Raw genomic sequence first — 15,073 nt, 5'->3', positions numbered from 1 at the left:
AATCCACAGACTTGCTCGGATATTCAGACTGTAGATTAGTGAAAATATCTGGGCAAAGGTTGTGTAGTGTATTCCAGCCTTTAGACTTGTACTGGATATTTTAAGTACCAATTGTTTTTATGTGATAAATGGATAAAAATTGATAGCCTAAAATTAGTCAAGACTTTCCCAGGACTGATTATTGTCAGATAGCTGACATATGACTGAGAACATGAGTTCAGAGGTGTTTGTGGTAATTGATAGCCCATTTGAGAAGTGGCCCTATTTCTCTGAGGTTACAGACTGGGTCCAGAGTCAGAGGATGATAAAATCTGTGTGGACTGTGAGGTTTTCTGCAATCTCCAGAGGGTCTTAAAGGGGAATCAGGAGCTGAAAATGGAGGGTGTGATCTCGGGAGCTCCAAATTCCACGTGTACACAGTGGCTCTATTGAGCCCAGCTATTCACCAAAGCACCACAAGCTCTCGGTGAGGCAGCAAAACACTAAAGTATGATGGATTGCAGTGTTTCATTTTTTTTTTTCAATATAATTTCTAGAGCTGTTTTGGAAAAAGAGATTTGCACTATGTAATCAAATATATCAGATGATAATGGCAGATAATTTACATTGTGAAATGATATACAAATTTCAAATGACTGTTTTCTATTTGAATATATTTTAAAATGTAGTTTATTCTTGTGATAGTAAAGCTGAATTTTCAGCAGCCACTACTCCAGTCTTCAGTGTCACATTATCCTTCAGAAATCATTCTTATTAAATGCAACACATACAGCAATTCCCATTAAAAATGTCTTTTAGGTATTCAAAAAAATCAATTTAATGCATCCTCTCAGAACAGAAATATTATTTTCTATTTTTAAAATTCATACTGAACTCAAACATTAGTGTATATATAAAAAAAAAAAAATGCAGTAATGCTAAATAATTACATATTGTTGGCCATTATAGTGTTAATCAATATTCTTCAATAATCAGTAATAATATTCATCAGCTATTATTCAATAAAATGAACATTAAAATGTAAATTAGTTTCAAATCAGTTGTTAATGGCATTAAATAGAAGAGTGGAGCTTGTGGTGTAAAATGCACAAAGCAATTTTAGGAAATGCTTTAGGGATTTTCTTTGAGCAAAGAAGCGAGAGGGAGCTTTCTTCAGCTTGATCTCTAAAAGGAAATTTCAGGAGGTCTCCCCAGGGAAAGTGTACTTCCTCCAGGTCTGCAGAGTTCACTGAGGGATGTAAGCTGTCAGTGAAAGAAATCACATTCAGTTGCTCAAACTGCATCTTCAAAAATATGATGGTTATGTAGACATGTAATGTTGGTCAGAACAGACATTTGAAAGTGAAAAAAAAAAAGTGAAAGTCGTGACATTTGCCAAGTATGGTAGCCCATACTCAGAATTGGTGCTCTGCATTTTGACCCATCCAAGTGCACACTTTTACTGTTTAGGTCATGTCATCATATGCATGTCTGGCAGTTGTACCAAGGTTTTTGTTTTTTTTTCTCTGAGGAGGCAAGAGACTCAGTACCACATCAAAACAAATGAGATGAGAAATTTTGCAACATAATAATGCCACAGTAGAAATGTCATAACATAAAACGTCAGAGTGTGTAAATGTCTTTTGCCTCATTTGACATTTGCGCATTCTCATTGAGATCGTAATCAAGCTATAAATGTGAAGAGGATAACTGTGAAATCAGCCTGAATAAGTTAAACAGGTGAAAAAGGACAGACTCATTCCAAAGTAAACAACTCACAAATTCAGACAACACCAGTTCATCTCACAACTGCTTCAGAATAAATTTGCTTGAAATTATGATATGATGTTGTGTAAGTGAATCAGTGGTTCGAAGAGGGTGACTATTAAACATAATAACTAAGCAACACTTTTTTTTTCCTTCAAAGGACCCCCTCAAAAGATGAGGCTCCACTGGATAGATTTCATTCATGTGTGTGTGTGTGTGTGTGTGTGTGTGTGTGCTACTGGGTATAACTTGTTCAAAGATGAAGGGGAGGAAAAGTACACTGATGAAATTGTTATTGCACAGTGGATGCTATAGCAACAAAGCAAGGGACTGAAAAACAGAAACTCTTTCAATATTTTACTGTAACACAAATTCCTATTACCATTAGGACACATTGCATTAATCAATATTGACAGTAAAGACATTTACCATGTTTTAATGACAAGATCCAAACTTTCTTTTCATCAAAGAATCTTGAAAAAATGCATGACAGTTTCCATAAAAATATTAAGCAGCACAACTGTTTTCAGCATTCATAATTCATAAATAGGAACTATTTCTTAAACACTAAATAAGTATATAAGGATTTCTGAAGGATAGTGTGACACTTAAGAATGGTGAAAATTCTAATTTACCATCATACATTACATAAAAAAGTGGTTTTAATTGTGATATTCCATGATATTACTGTTTTACAGTATTTTTCATTTCATTTAAAGGATATCAGTATCATAAGTAATCAACTTGAATACTGTGATTATAACCTTGTATTCAAAAACATGTGCCTCTAAATATGTTAGCACAATTTAGAGATGTCTAAATGAAATATGACCTCAGCAGGAAAAGTGATTAAAAACTCTCTGAGTGGCATGAACAATAGAGCGCTGATAATCTAATACATGCCCACAGAAGGAGCACCTAACTGATTTAGCATAAATCAGAAGAAAAAAAAGCAATGGCCGTAATCTGAGACGAAATGTTACAGCTAATTTTGAATTAGACCTGGCCCCTGTTACACATTCACTTAATGACGTTTTTCAATGAAAAGCTGAAATTGAACAGGATTGTATTTCTCCTCATGCCGTGACTATAATGGGACAATTTCAGGCGAGAGGAGCCAGGAAAATGACTCCCAGTGGACTACAGTGTAAATCTCCTCCTGTCTATCCGCTCGCAGGCTTTAATGATGCTCAATCAGTTTAGTCTAACCCTAGTCTCCAGATAAACACATTTCAGGGGCTCATTCATTTTCATGAGTTTTGGAGATAGGCCCTGCTCATTGCAGCTGTCACTCCTGATTTTTCCATTTCGCGTTGACTCTGTGTCCAACATTATAGAGTACGGGCGTCTATTCAGACCAATTTGACCTAATTTCATCTCCGGTTTGGGGCTATTCTGAGTATACAGGTGGAAAATTTGGTCTTCAAGGACCGTGGGCGCATGTGCGTTTGCTTGCTTCAGCCTCATATCCTACAGTTGTCTAGAACCTCTACAGCTTGTGTCCTCTGTTCCCTTGGCAACCAAATATAAAATCTCAGAAAGGATAAGATGAGATTTGCATGCACTGGCCAAAAGGAGAGATGCTTTATGAGTTTTGGATGGGTGCATTTGAACAAAGACAGAATTCTGGTCCCTTTTCACAGGGTGGAAAAAAATAACCCTTGACGGTAACACAAGCTGGGCACCTTCAGATAAGAGCCTTCCCCTGTGGTTCAGCGATAGCAGTTTATTAGAATTCTGTGTCGCTCTTCAGAGTCAAGATTGGCTGGCAAGGTTTTGAGTAAAAAGATAGACTTGATTTTAGTGCTGATCCAGGGGATTGGAAAACAAATACATAATGGAATGTTACCATCATGTAATTGATGGTAATGAAAGCATGAACAAATAAAGACTATTATGAGGTTACCTTCGCCTGTGGCTAAAATTCGGCTTTGAAAGAAAATCTGTTCATTTGAAGAGTTTTCATAGTTGATATTCTATTCAATCTATTCGTGTCATTCTGGATGATCTCAGACAGAAATGTCAGAAAGGGTCTACAGGACCTCCATGTTAAATTGTCATTCACCTTGGAGGGGGATGTCGTAAATTGTGCAAGAGTTTGATTGGCTGGTTCCTCCTGGATCAGTCACGAAACATGTGTGGGGAAGGGGACAGGTTATTTATTTTTACAAACAGCCATCTGTCGTGCCAGATTGCAAAATGGCTGCCCTCTAAATATGATCCGAATCCAGAGCAGGACACAACCCCAAAAAACAACACACTGGGGCTTAAAGTACATGCCAGAATATCTTATTGGCCTAAATATCATTTGAACAGACATTTACAATTCTATTTGTTGTCAAATTGTCTATTGAAAAACTGAATTACTGTAAGCATATGTTTTACAATAGCCAAGTTGCTACTATTATATCATCCAGATGCTTTTCCTTTTCATGTCATTCGATTTTAAATTACTGAGAATTGAAATGGATGCATTTGATTTGGCCTCTAATGCATAATCATTACTAAACGTCAACAGTGAGTTTTTGCCACTGAATGAAAATACATAGGTCAAACCATGTTATCTGTGTAACTCTTAATAGTTTATCATGGTAAGAAATAATTCATTAATGGAATGCATCTTCATAAAGATCTAGTAAGAAACAGGCAGTCTAATACACTTTACCTTCTTTGTTTCCATTTGCCCTGAAATGTGCAGCCATTTATTTTCATAAATTGTTGAATTTTGCTTTTTGATTTGCCTTACGCTGAGCTAAGTGAGATGCTGTATCTTTATGAAATTACAGGTTTATGTGTGGACCTCACAAGTGGAACAAGAGGGGTGTTTGGATCACAGAGCTGTCAGTCAATCACTCTGGTCTAGATATGGACCCACCAGGAAACGAGCAAACAGATGGCTTGGTGTCTTGAGAATGAGGCTTCCTCACCCACCCCCCACAAACCCCAAAAATAAACCATTGGTAAGATACTGTAAGCCCCTTGGATTTGTTTAAACTCCTCATCCTGAATAATGCAGAATTCACCACAATTTACTGCCGGCTCTTAATCTTACGAATTAACCATTCTGACTGATTCTCGCCTCTGTTTTTTCTGGATTTCAAGGATTTTCTGATTGATTGCAATATGTTACTTCTGATGTGTAATGATACAAAGCAAGTTCCCATTTTGAAATGACATAAAAAAAAACATGAAGACACTTTACAAATATTTTATTCCAAATTGCAAATGGGATGAGCTCTATTTTGGGGGCAGGGGTCTGATCCTGTGGGCCTAAATCTGTTGAGGGGACTGCTGGGTTTATACTCAAGCAGGTGTCCCCCAGTGACATCTGTCTCAGTTCTCAAGGAAACCACCAGCAGATCAGCAGCAACCTTCTGACATTAGACAAGACAAGGACTCAGGACTCACTTTATTCACATCAAAAAAGGTACATATTCTAGATGTTTTGTGAGAAGCTGTATTTGAATTGCATTTTGGGTAGTGGGGGATGGAGGGCTACATAGCTTTTTTCCCCTCACAATATGATGCATTCATGAATTTCTTTGTCAAATAGCGTGTTCAATTTGAAAAGCTTTTCAATGTTGTGAAATCACTCCGTTTATATCATTGGCACAACAAAGCAATAAGATGCTTCATCAAATATTTATTTAGTTTTCATTAGCCAATTTCTTGTGAAAGTTAACCAGGCAGGCAACAAATTGCCAAAAGCTATATCAAGAATTGATCTAAGCCCATCTAAAATTAAGCAGTACCCTGTCCTCATACATTTTGTGTGTTCTTGTTGGATTTGGTCAAGATTCTGCTTATATCTCCCCCTTCTTGACCTGGATAATAAGATTAAAAAGCTCTCTGATCAGTAATGCAAGCAACATCTCTGAGGGAATATTTTGAAAGCTCTGAGTGTGTTTGGTGTATAATGCTGACTGTAAATCACAGGCGGACTGACACTCACTCCATGGTGATTACTCAGTTACACTGTGAAGATGTGGGTCAATCTCTGAAGGAATGGTGTGTAGTGGGAAGTGAGGATAGATGAGGAAAGAGATGACAGAAGGGATAAAGCTTGAGCACTCATAAGGATTCCAGGCATGCTCAGGAATGATATTGAATCCTGGTCTTGTGCATGTCCTATAAATATAAATCTTCTGCAAACAAAGAGACTACTGCCCTTATCATGTTTTATGGTCTCATAGGAGGGAAAGAGAGAGTGAGAAACCAAATGATAGGGTCAAAAAACGCATTGCTATTCTTTGGTATTCTGTTTAAACAATGAAGTGGCATTGTTGGCATTTGGTTTTATACAGAAGGCTTTGCAGTAAAGGTCAGTACGACTGCACCTTGTCTAGATGTAGTTTCAAATGAAAACATAGCACCAAGGACATTTTAATGACTCAGTGTGAAGGTTCTTATGGACAAACTTCAATGGTGTACTGTGTGTGAGTTCAGTGGGATTTTAGTTGCTTATGGTATTCCAAAAATCTGAGGTGATATTGAAAATCTGGCTAGTAACAAAACTTTATCTAATTTAAGTTTAAAAAATATATATTTCTGAAAATAAAAACGATTAAAAGAATTATAAAATGGGATTATGGTATTATTAACTTGTAATTTCTAATTAATTTTAATTTTAGTATTACAATATTTCTATGTAGTGGCAGTTTTTTTTGTGTGTTTTTGTTTTTTGTTTAATGCAGGCAAAAATCAAAATGCCGTTTTTTATTTTCATTTTCCATTGCTGAAACTTTTATTTAATTTACTGTAGGTTTCCTGTTTTTCCCCTTTTATTCATTTAAGAATTTTTTTTTCAATTTTTGTTAACAATGATAACACTGTTCTAAGAAATACTACAAAAAATCGGAAATTCATATTGGATTTTCAGTTATTTTTTATTTGAAACTTTATGCTAGATGAAAAGCAATATTCGATTGTGTAAATGTCACATGGCCATTTAAAGGTGCTTGATTTTCATTGGTTCGGTCTTCTCACTGCACACTTTATACACAACAGTGGGCTCAGATCTGGTAAAGATGAGAAGCGAAGAGAAGAGGCTGTGTCATTATCTGAGCTAGATTCAGTCTGTCTGGATGTGGGATTAGGAGGTGAGGAGGGACATGAAGCTCTTAGACAGCTCAAAATCATCAAGGACTGTAACACGAAGATGGCGTGGTTGTGATTACCAAGCCCTTGATTACATGTTGAATCAGGTTCCAAGTTGTCTTTACACTCAAGAGTTTGTGTTATGGATAGAGTGTTGCTGTGTGATGCTATGGATAAATGGCTTAAGCTATTTTAACAAATCAGCAAGTGGAAATTATTTTGTTGCTTCCTTTGTGTTGGATTGATTTCAGATCTGCTGGAGCAGAGTCCCTCAAAGCTTCCAGGGAATGGGCTGATGTATTTCATTAGGGTTTCAGCTGTGTTAGAGATGCTTCCAACCACACACACACACACACACACGCACACACGCACACACACACATACACACACATACACACACACACACACACACCTTCTTTGAAGTTCAGCACAAATGATTGTAGACACATTGCTTATTTGTGTATGACATCATGAAGGATGTGATGATGTTCAGGTCCAGGAGTGGAAAGGCTGTTAGCTTTCTGTTCATGAAGCTGTCTGCTTAATCATTATGAGTCACTGTAACCTTTCAGTAATTTTAGTGTGTGCCTTTTTTACATTTTGGGATTACCTTGTTAAAATGATTGATTTTAATTTCAAGTGGATATTTTATTATATATATTGTGACATACCCAACACTATTCATCTATGTGTTTTTAAATCCAAATAGAATGTAAATAGGGGAGACCAGGAATGTTGTAACACATTTTATTTTATTGTGTTTTTTTCTTCTTCAGTATAATAGAGACAGGTAAAGAAAAAATAATTCTTGTGATAACCTGCTACCCTACTAACACACTAATATTAAAAATATTAGAATTTAAATATTTACAGTATACATTTTAATTTAAATTTTATAGAACTTGTTTTCCATATATCAAATCAAGAAAGCAAAGCGGTTGATTCAGATGATACCAGCTATCTCATACTAACATTATTGCAAATGAAATAATGAGCCAGGCATTCAAATTTACTGTTTTCCCTCCATTCAGTTTAATCCTGGACCTGTTTGTGTGTGTTTTTGCTCCGTGATGCAGTTTCTGTCTCCTGTTAATTGTGTTAATTTGATTCCAGATGTGTCTCCTTAGTTATTTGTCATCCTGTGTTTAAAAGCCAAAGTCTGTTCAGTCTTCATTTGTTGGGTCTACCAGCTCAGTTCGTGTGTCATTCTGTGTTTCCTGTGTGGCTATACCCTGTTTGTTGGATTCATGAAAGACTATTTCGGTTTACCATTGGCTCCGTGTTCCTTCAAGCAACGATTGTGACAGCTGTGAATCCTTTATATTTTTGCTTAGAGAGGTGGTAATGTATGGCAGTGATTTCATCCCTATGGTTAAACACATGAGGGTGTTACAACAATCAAAAGCACATTAATTCTGGTACATTAAATTATATAGGCATTTCATAAATAACCCCCTCAAAAAGTGTGTCCACAAGTACTTGTGTACTTTTACAAGTGTGTCCACATGCTGCTTCTGAAAAGTAAACTTTTATAAGCGCACCAAGGAAAGCTGTTGAGGATGAATGTTCAAAGAAGAGAGAGCACAATTAAAGGCTAACCTGATTTCATTTTCAGTGTTATCAGATATGTTGGAGATGTTGTCATCCTGTTAGTATTTACTGAGCTTTACGAGAATATACAGTATGAGATAATGTGTGGCTAAAACACAGCAAGGAAACCCATAAGCATCATGGCTGTCCAAAGATAACACAGAACAATGGGCTGAAAGAGACACAAAGCCACTGTGGACAGTGACTTGCCAAGAGATGCTTTCTGAGGTATTTGATTGCAGAATTGCTCCTGAATTACCTTGGCAAGAATGCAGGTTACACATGGAGAGAGGAACTCATGCCAGGAGAGCAGTGGGTATCATTATGCTATCTTGTTTGCATTGCTCATTACCCTGCTGTTGTATTAATGGCTTTTCTTCTTCTTTTATCATCTCTCTAAGCATGTTGAGCATTGGTGGTTAGGTTTTATTGTACTTAGTACTTAGATAATTAGTCTGCATTTCTGCACACAGTCGACCTCAAGCACTGTGAGAAAATTAAGCTTCTGAAAGGGCCAATCCATATATAAATAAGAAATGGTCATCATTTATTCACACTCATGTTGTTCCAAACTTGCATATCAAGGACAGTTTCATTGTCTGTTTGATTACCCCTTTAATTGATTTTTCTGTACATTTTAGCCACATAAACTGACAGTCACCACTGATAAGCTACTACTAAATATTGTAGAAACATAATTTTCTGTAAAGTTGCTTTGCAATGATTTGTATCACAAAAAAGTGCTATAGAAATCAATTTGAATTAAATTGAATTTTTTGGGGGATTTATCAGCCCAATATACCACACTTTATACAAAACTATATAAGTCAGTATAACAGGCTTTAAAAATGTATTACAACTTGGTAATTATGGCTATTGCACCTTTCATTGCCCCCATGCATTTTTACCTCGTCCTGTACAAGATACAAGCTTGCCATTTGAAAAATAACTACCTTTATGCCATTGTTTGTCAACAATGGATTAGAGAAAAATTTTAGTGGAAATGATATGTAATGATAGGTTTTGAAACCAAAAAAGGCAAGATTTGCGATGGAGAGCATGTAGCTACGGAACTGAGTTGTTGAGACACTTCTCTTAAATGTGAAATGGCAGAGGTGTTATGTACACATTGCTTTTAAAAGTTTACAAACTATTTTATTCAGCGTTTAAGGTTAATTCATTTGTTCATTTAACTAGCTAAAATAAGATATTCAAGGGTTAACAATTGTTTGATCATCTTTAGAGCATTTAAGCAGCCTTATTAGCATCATTTAATTGAAGGATAGTCTGTCGTAGCATGTAAAATTGATGTTTTGACTCCATGACTCCTGTTTATATCTGTCCAGACCTCTTCCCTGACTGCCAAATGCTTCTTTCTGTAAACTGACCCTTAATGGGATGCTCATAGTTGGCAGGATCAAGAATATAATCGCCCTTAAAAGCCTAAAAGTGACAGGAGTCTGCTTGGACAGAGGATCCCTTGTTGAAATAAGCAAATAAGCTTAAGTTTAAGTGTATCCCTGCTAAGTCAGCATATGCCAGGTCTGTAGACAGCAGTCAACAGCAGGCATAGTTTAAATCCGAGAAGTTAAGCTCAACTCAAATTAGCTTGATATGTAAATAGTCTTACCACTAAAAACAAATATGTACCAACTTTCTTCACCCTAAATACACTCTTTCTTTGCTTTTCTCTAATGTCTTGACCATTTGACCATTCTCTGACTGTTTGGTTTGTTTTGTTTCAGTTTCTATGAACGACGCTATTGGCTTTCTTGTAAAACAAAGCATGAGACTAAACTTTCACAATGAAAAGTCCGTTCTTTGTTGGCATGCCCATCTTGGCTCCTGAAATGAATCTAAAAAGGGTTGTGAATTGAGCTTGCGTGACACTTAACGACAAACTACAGCAACTGAAAACACATAGAATACACACTAACCAGCTGTCCTGCTGCTCCCCACTGGGCTCTGGCACAAACAAAACTCATTTGGCCCCAGCTCCCCTGAATTGAACCCAGTGTCCATGGAGAGAGAGCTTCATCTTTCCACAGTCAAGTGCACTTGGCAGCCAATTAATGACAAAAGGATGAGGAGAAACAATACCTTCCAGGGTTTTTTTTGAAGTGGCTGTTTCCTTGGACAAGAGGAAAATTAGCCATCAAAACAAACAGGTAATCTAACTTCTCCAAGGTCAATCAAGTTGTTTTTCTTTCACGAAAATGTGAAGAAATTGAGCTTTGAAATGGAGTGTCTGTGTTATTTACAGCTAGAGTCTCTTGAAGACCTTTTCTTCTCCCTGAGAGAGTGAAACATTCTGCTCTAGGATCCAGTGCCAGCTGAAGAGCATCAGTGCCAGCTCCTTTTCATTCTTTACAACAACCGATGGCATTATTTTGTCTGCTGTGTTGCTAAAAACAGGCTCATCGATGCTCAACGACACTCAGCTTTACAGGTCCATGGGACCGTGGTTAAGCTTTCCGACATCATACTCTCTCAGATGCTCTTAAGTAGCAGAAGACCATTCTGTCACTTCGTAAACAAGACAGAAAGTACTTCGGCTGAAGATGAGAACGTTCCATGGGAAACAGGTGAACTCCTGATACTTGCACGATATCATGAATGACCATGTGATACTGTATCCTAAAGGTCAAACATGAGCAGAATAGTGTTCCATTAAGTGTGCACTCATTATTATTTTAACCTCGACTCATTGGAAAAAGTGCCTCTATGTACGTTTTAGCAAAACTCCAAAAATGTACAGTACAATACAATTCCAGGGTTTTGTATGAAAGTTTCCAGGGGAAATGAACACAAGTGGCAGTAAAACACAAAATCTGATTACGGATGATGTTATGTTGAAGATTTATGTTATGACCTCAAAACAATTACCATAGTGCATCATTTATAGACTAATATATTTTGATATTTGCATCACATCACCAGCTTCATATACGGTTATGTGGATTTTCTCATAGAGTAAACTCGCTCGGTAGATCACCCGGTGCAGCATTGCACTTTCGGAGTGCCCGGGTATGAGTCTTGTGAAACACCGGTCATGACGCTGAATAAAACAGCTCAAATACTTGTTGAAGCAAGCAAAAATGGCATGGTTGCCTCAATAGATGCATTTTTATCTCCCAATTTGTTATCAGTTGGTACTCATTTTACAAACCAAATAGTGTAGATCTGTGGTCTGGAGACATGCTCAGGCATGTTGTTGACTCTGAGGCTTTGTGTTAGGTGTCTGTGTTGCCTCATCCAAGGCTTTTTTTCCAATCCACCATTGAACTGTGCAAAATGGCCAGACATTGGCCTGGTCCAGTGGTAATCAGAGAAGCATGTCGGCCCTGGAGGACAAATAGGATTTAGCATGGCTTGGCTTGGATCATTGCTCTCTTCCCAATGATAAAAAGCAAAACCTACTAAGCTTTCTTCTAACAGACTAAGACAGTGAGGTAATTTTCCTAGTGTCTCCTGAAAAGGTATCCTTCATCTGATGGTCAGACCTGACCAGACATGAGGATTGCAACAGTAGCAAATCAATCACCAAAGAGTTTAGCTCCACTGAAAAGATTCCTGATTTAGAAAGAATGAAAATGTGAAATTCTTTAACTTATGCCTACAGAATGGGGTAGCTTAGCATTACAGGTGGTCTGGGTAATGTTCTGGACAAATAGCCCTTTCTCCACAGAGATTAGACATGGAAGTCTTGGAAAAGTTGATACTCCCAGTTGCAGGAGCGCCTCAATGTTTATATGATCTTGCTCCTTGACTACATCAAATAGATTCAGTAAGATGAATTGATAAGATTAAGCCAACTAACTAAGTAATATGGCTATGATCATATTTCCCCCCAAATCTGAGTGGTTTTGCTATGAAGTTGAATGTTAAAAATAAAAGTGGCTGCAGAAACCATTAGACAGTTTCAGATTTGTGTTAGGGGTGAGTTGTTAATGAATTCATGACAAGAACTGTCAAGGCTGCTTATTTGCTTCAAGATACCATGGTATCTGTCAGAAGAACCTTTTGGTCAAATCTTCTGAGGAAATTGATTCTAAGAATATCTTGAAGAAACATAGCAGTTGTGTATACATCTGTGTGCATCTTAATTAGACATCGCTTCAATGAGTAGGTTGACATGTTAAATTACCCATGTACAGTATGTGTATTATAATATTTAATACTTTTGAAAGAAGTCTATTATGACACCATTTATTTTTTTGTAACAATCATTTTATCAGATTTAAACTTGCTTGCTGAATAAGACGTATGAAACTGAAATTTGCTTTCCAAGAAAAAACAACAACAACAACTATATTTTAAGAATGCAGGTTCACACACACACACACACACACACACTTGTTTGTGTTGTGATTTAGTCTTGAATGAGGATAAATGTTAAGTTTCTTTCTTTTCTTTTCTTTTCTTTTCTTTTTGCCACCAAAAAAGGTGCAAATGTCAGAAGAAAATTAACATAAGAAACAGCTTGCTTCAGGAGATAGCACAACAATTGAACTGGATACAGAACAGTGTATCTTTAAAATGACCCTAAAATTAAGGAAAAATAGTTTGTGCCTCACTAATTATCTTAATATGTAAATCTGCACATTGCTGTAGTTACATGCATGTATGGTGTTCGTGTGCAGTCCAGTTTTTGCACGAACACATGCAACCATACCAGCAGATTAATAGAGCATGGAGATGTGTTTACTGCTGCTGCTTTAAGAGCTCCCAGGAGGCAATAATAACTCTGTGTCAATAGCAGGGCACATCACAGACGGCCAGTATGGTGCTACCATATGCCAGTCTCATGAGGAGGGATCATGAAAAAATTGTCTCAAACAGGGCTGTGGAGAAAGGGGATAGTGGGTAGGCACACTCATGCAATGTAGGTGAAAAGGTAAGAGGAGGAGTGGAGGGGCCCTGGGTCATTGTGGTGGATAATATTTCAGGATTTGGTGATTTATTGTAGATCTTTTACTAGTATAAATACTTTCACAATGCAGGTGATTGTTTTTTGGAGAGAGATTGAACCCAGGCATAAGCTTAGTGGACACAAGAAGACACTGAGCAATCTCTATCTGATCCGTGTTACATGTCATGCTGGGACTGGATGAGCCCATACAGACATCCCAGAGTCTCTCAATCAGACTCTGATCTCTAATACTCTCAGGACATGATTGGAGCGTTGGGCCAGGGCTGCAACCTGCTGCTTGAGGCACTACATGAGACTCACTGAGAAAAGCAGCACTATGAATATCCATGGCTTACCTTTCCTGGTTGGATACAGATGACTCATCAATGCTTTGTGGAGCGATGTGATGTTGCAGTGCTAACCGATGGGAGGTCATGCAGACCAGTATAGATTTATGCATTTTAGCAGACGCTTTTATCCATTATTCAGGCCAACAATTTTTACATATCATGTGTTCCCGGGGAATCTAACCCCCAACCTTGCGCTTGCTTGCTAACGCAGTGCTCTACCAGTTGAGCTACAGGAACACTATAGATGTATAGCTGTTCAGATTAATCCTGCATGATGGGATTTATTTGCCATTTTTGACAAAACTGCAGGTTTTTAGTCAGATCATCTTCAAAAATGTACCCCAACTAATATAGTTACACAACAATTTGCATATTAGGGCTGTCATGCATCTTGAGGGTGTAAAAAAATATGTAATGGCATTATGTATTATATTAGCTACTGTACATAATAATATTATTATCACTTAAAGAATATTATTTTATTTTATTCATTATATATGATTAAACACCAACATGTGCACTGAAATGTAAAGAGCGAGTTTTCCGTGACTAAGCTGAAAGTAATAAGAGTCTTTAAGCAGGGGCAGAAGAATGTGTACGTGCTGCTGTGTCTTCTCCTTCCTCTTTTTTGCACCTTGAGACTGAAACAGTGTGTTCTTTGTCTTTAACGCTGCCTGGTGACACACACAGTTGAAGTTACGGAAACAAAAACAAGAGGGCCACCATGTCCATTCATCCTTCCGAGATACTCTCCCAGCATTTCAATGCACACCCCTTTCTCTAATGGACTTTGCAGGCGTCTGCAGCCTGGCCCACAATGGAATCGGGGGTCTGCTGTGCACGTCAGTCACACATGAATGAACCCTGTAAGCCTAGCCCCTTCAGTCTTCCTTTATGCCACGGAGTGAATATTGAGATAAATGGATGCACCAGTCATTAGATGGGCTGGGTGGGGGTTAAAATCAGCAGTGAATACAGAGTTCAATTATACAACTCAGCTTGATGGGGAAAAAATCCAGACATTGCTAGTTCGATTTTCAGGAAGACAGTTGAACTTTAAGATATTTGCCTCTGTTAATCTCCACTGGGGATGTTCTGACTGAACTTTTCCTCTGTGCCTTCCTAGATCTATCCTTGCTTTAAAATGGTAGTCAGAAATGTTTGCTGACGTACAGGCGGAAAGAGAAATGAGGGAACCGGAGGAGAGAGGAAGAGCAATTTAGGAATCCCATCTGAGGGGGCAGCTGATGACAGCTGAGGTGAGAGCCGAGCTGACTCGGTGCGCACTAATGTCAGTCATGCTCTCTCACTCATACATCTTTTCACTTTATCATCAGATCATTTCCTCTCGGATCTCCTTTTCATTGTCTAGAACTAC

The 15,073-nt window shown here is 37.7% G+C and overlaps 1 protein-coding gene across 2 annotated transcripts in view; it reads left to right on the top strand.

The window, feature by feature from the left end:
* Positions 1 to 5,088: 5,088 nt before the first annotated feature.
* The window catches only part of LOC113073942 (tenascin-like), a 57,397-nt gene continuing 47,412 nt past the window's right edge, over positions 5,089 to 15,073 (top strand). Inside the window, exon 1 of one of the 2 annotated variants that reach the window (XM_026246652.1) lies at positions 5,089 to 5,173. The gene's annotated coding sequence lies outside the window, so the exon portion shown is untranslated. Of the gene's footprint in view, positions 5,174 to 14,844; positions 14,955 to 15,073 lie in introns of those variants that run through there. The other variant, XM_026246655.1, reaches the window with a different exon arrangement.

The sequence above is a fragment of the Carassius auratus genome, chromosome 5 (assembly GCF_003368295.1).
Source record: "Carassius auratus strain Wakin chromosome 5, ASM336829v1, whole genome shotgun sequence".
Lineage (NCBI taxonomy): Eukaryota > Metazoa > Chordata > Actinopteri > Cypriniformes > Cyprinidae > Carassius > Carassius auratus.
The sequence above is the reverse complement of the archived record's forward strand: the minus strand, read 5'-3'. Positions and strand labels throughout refer to the sequence as shown.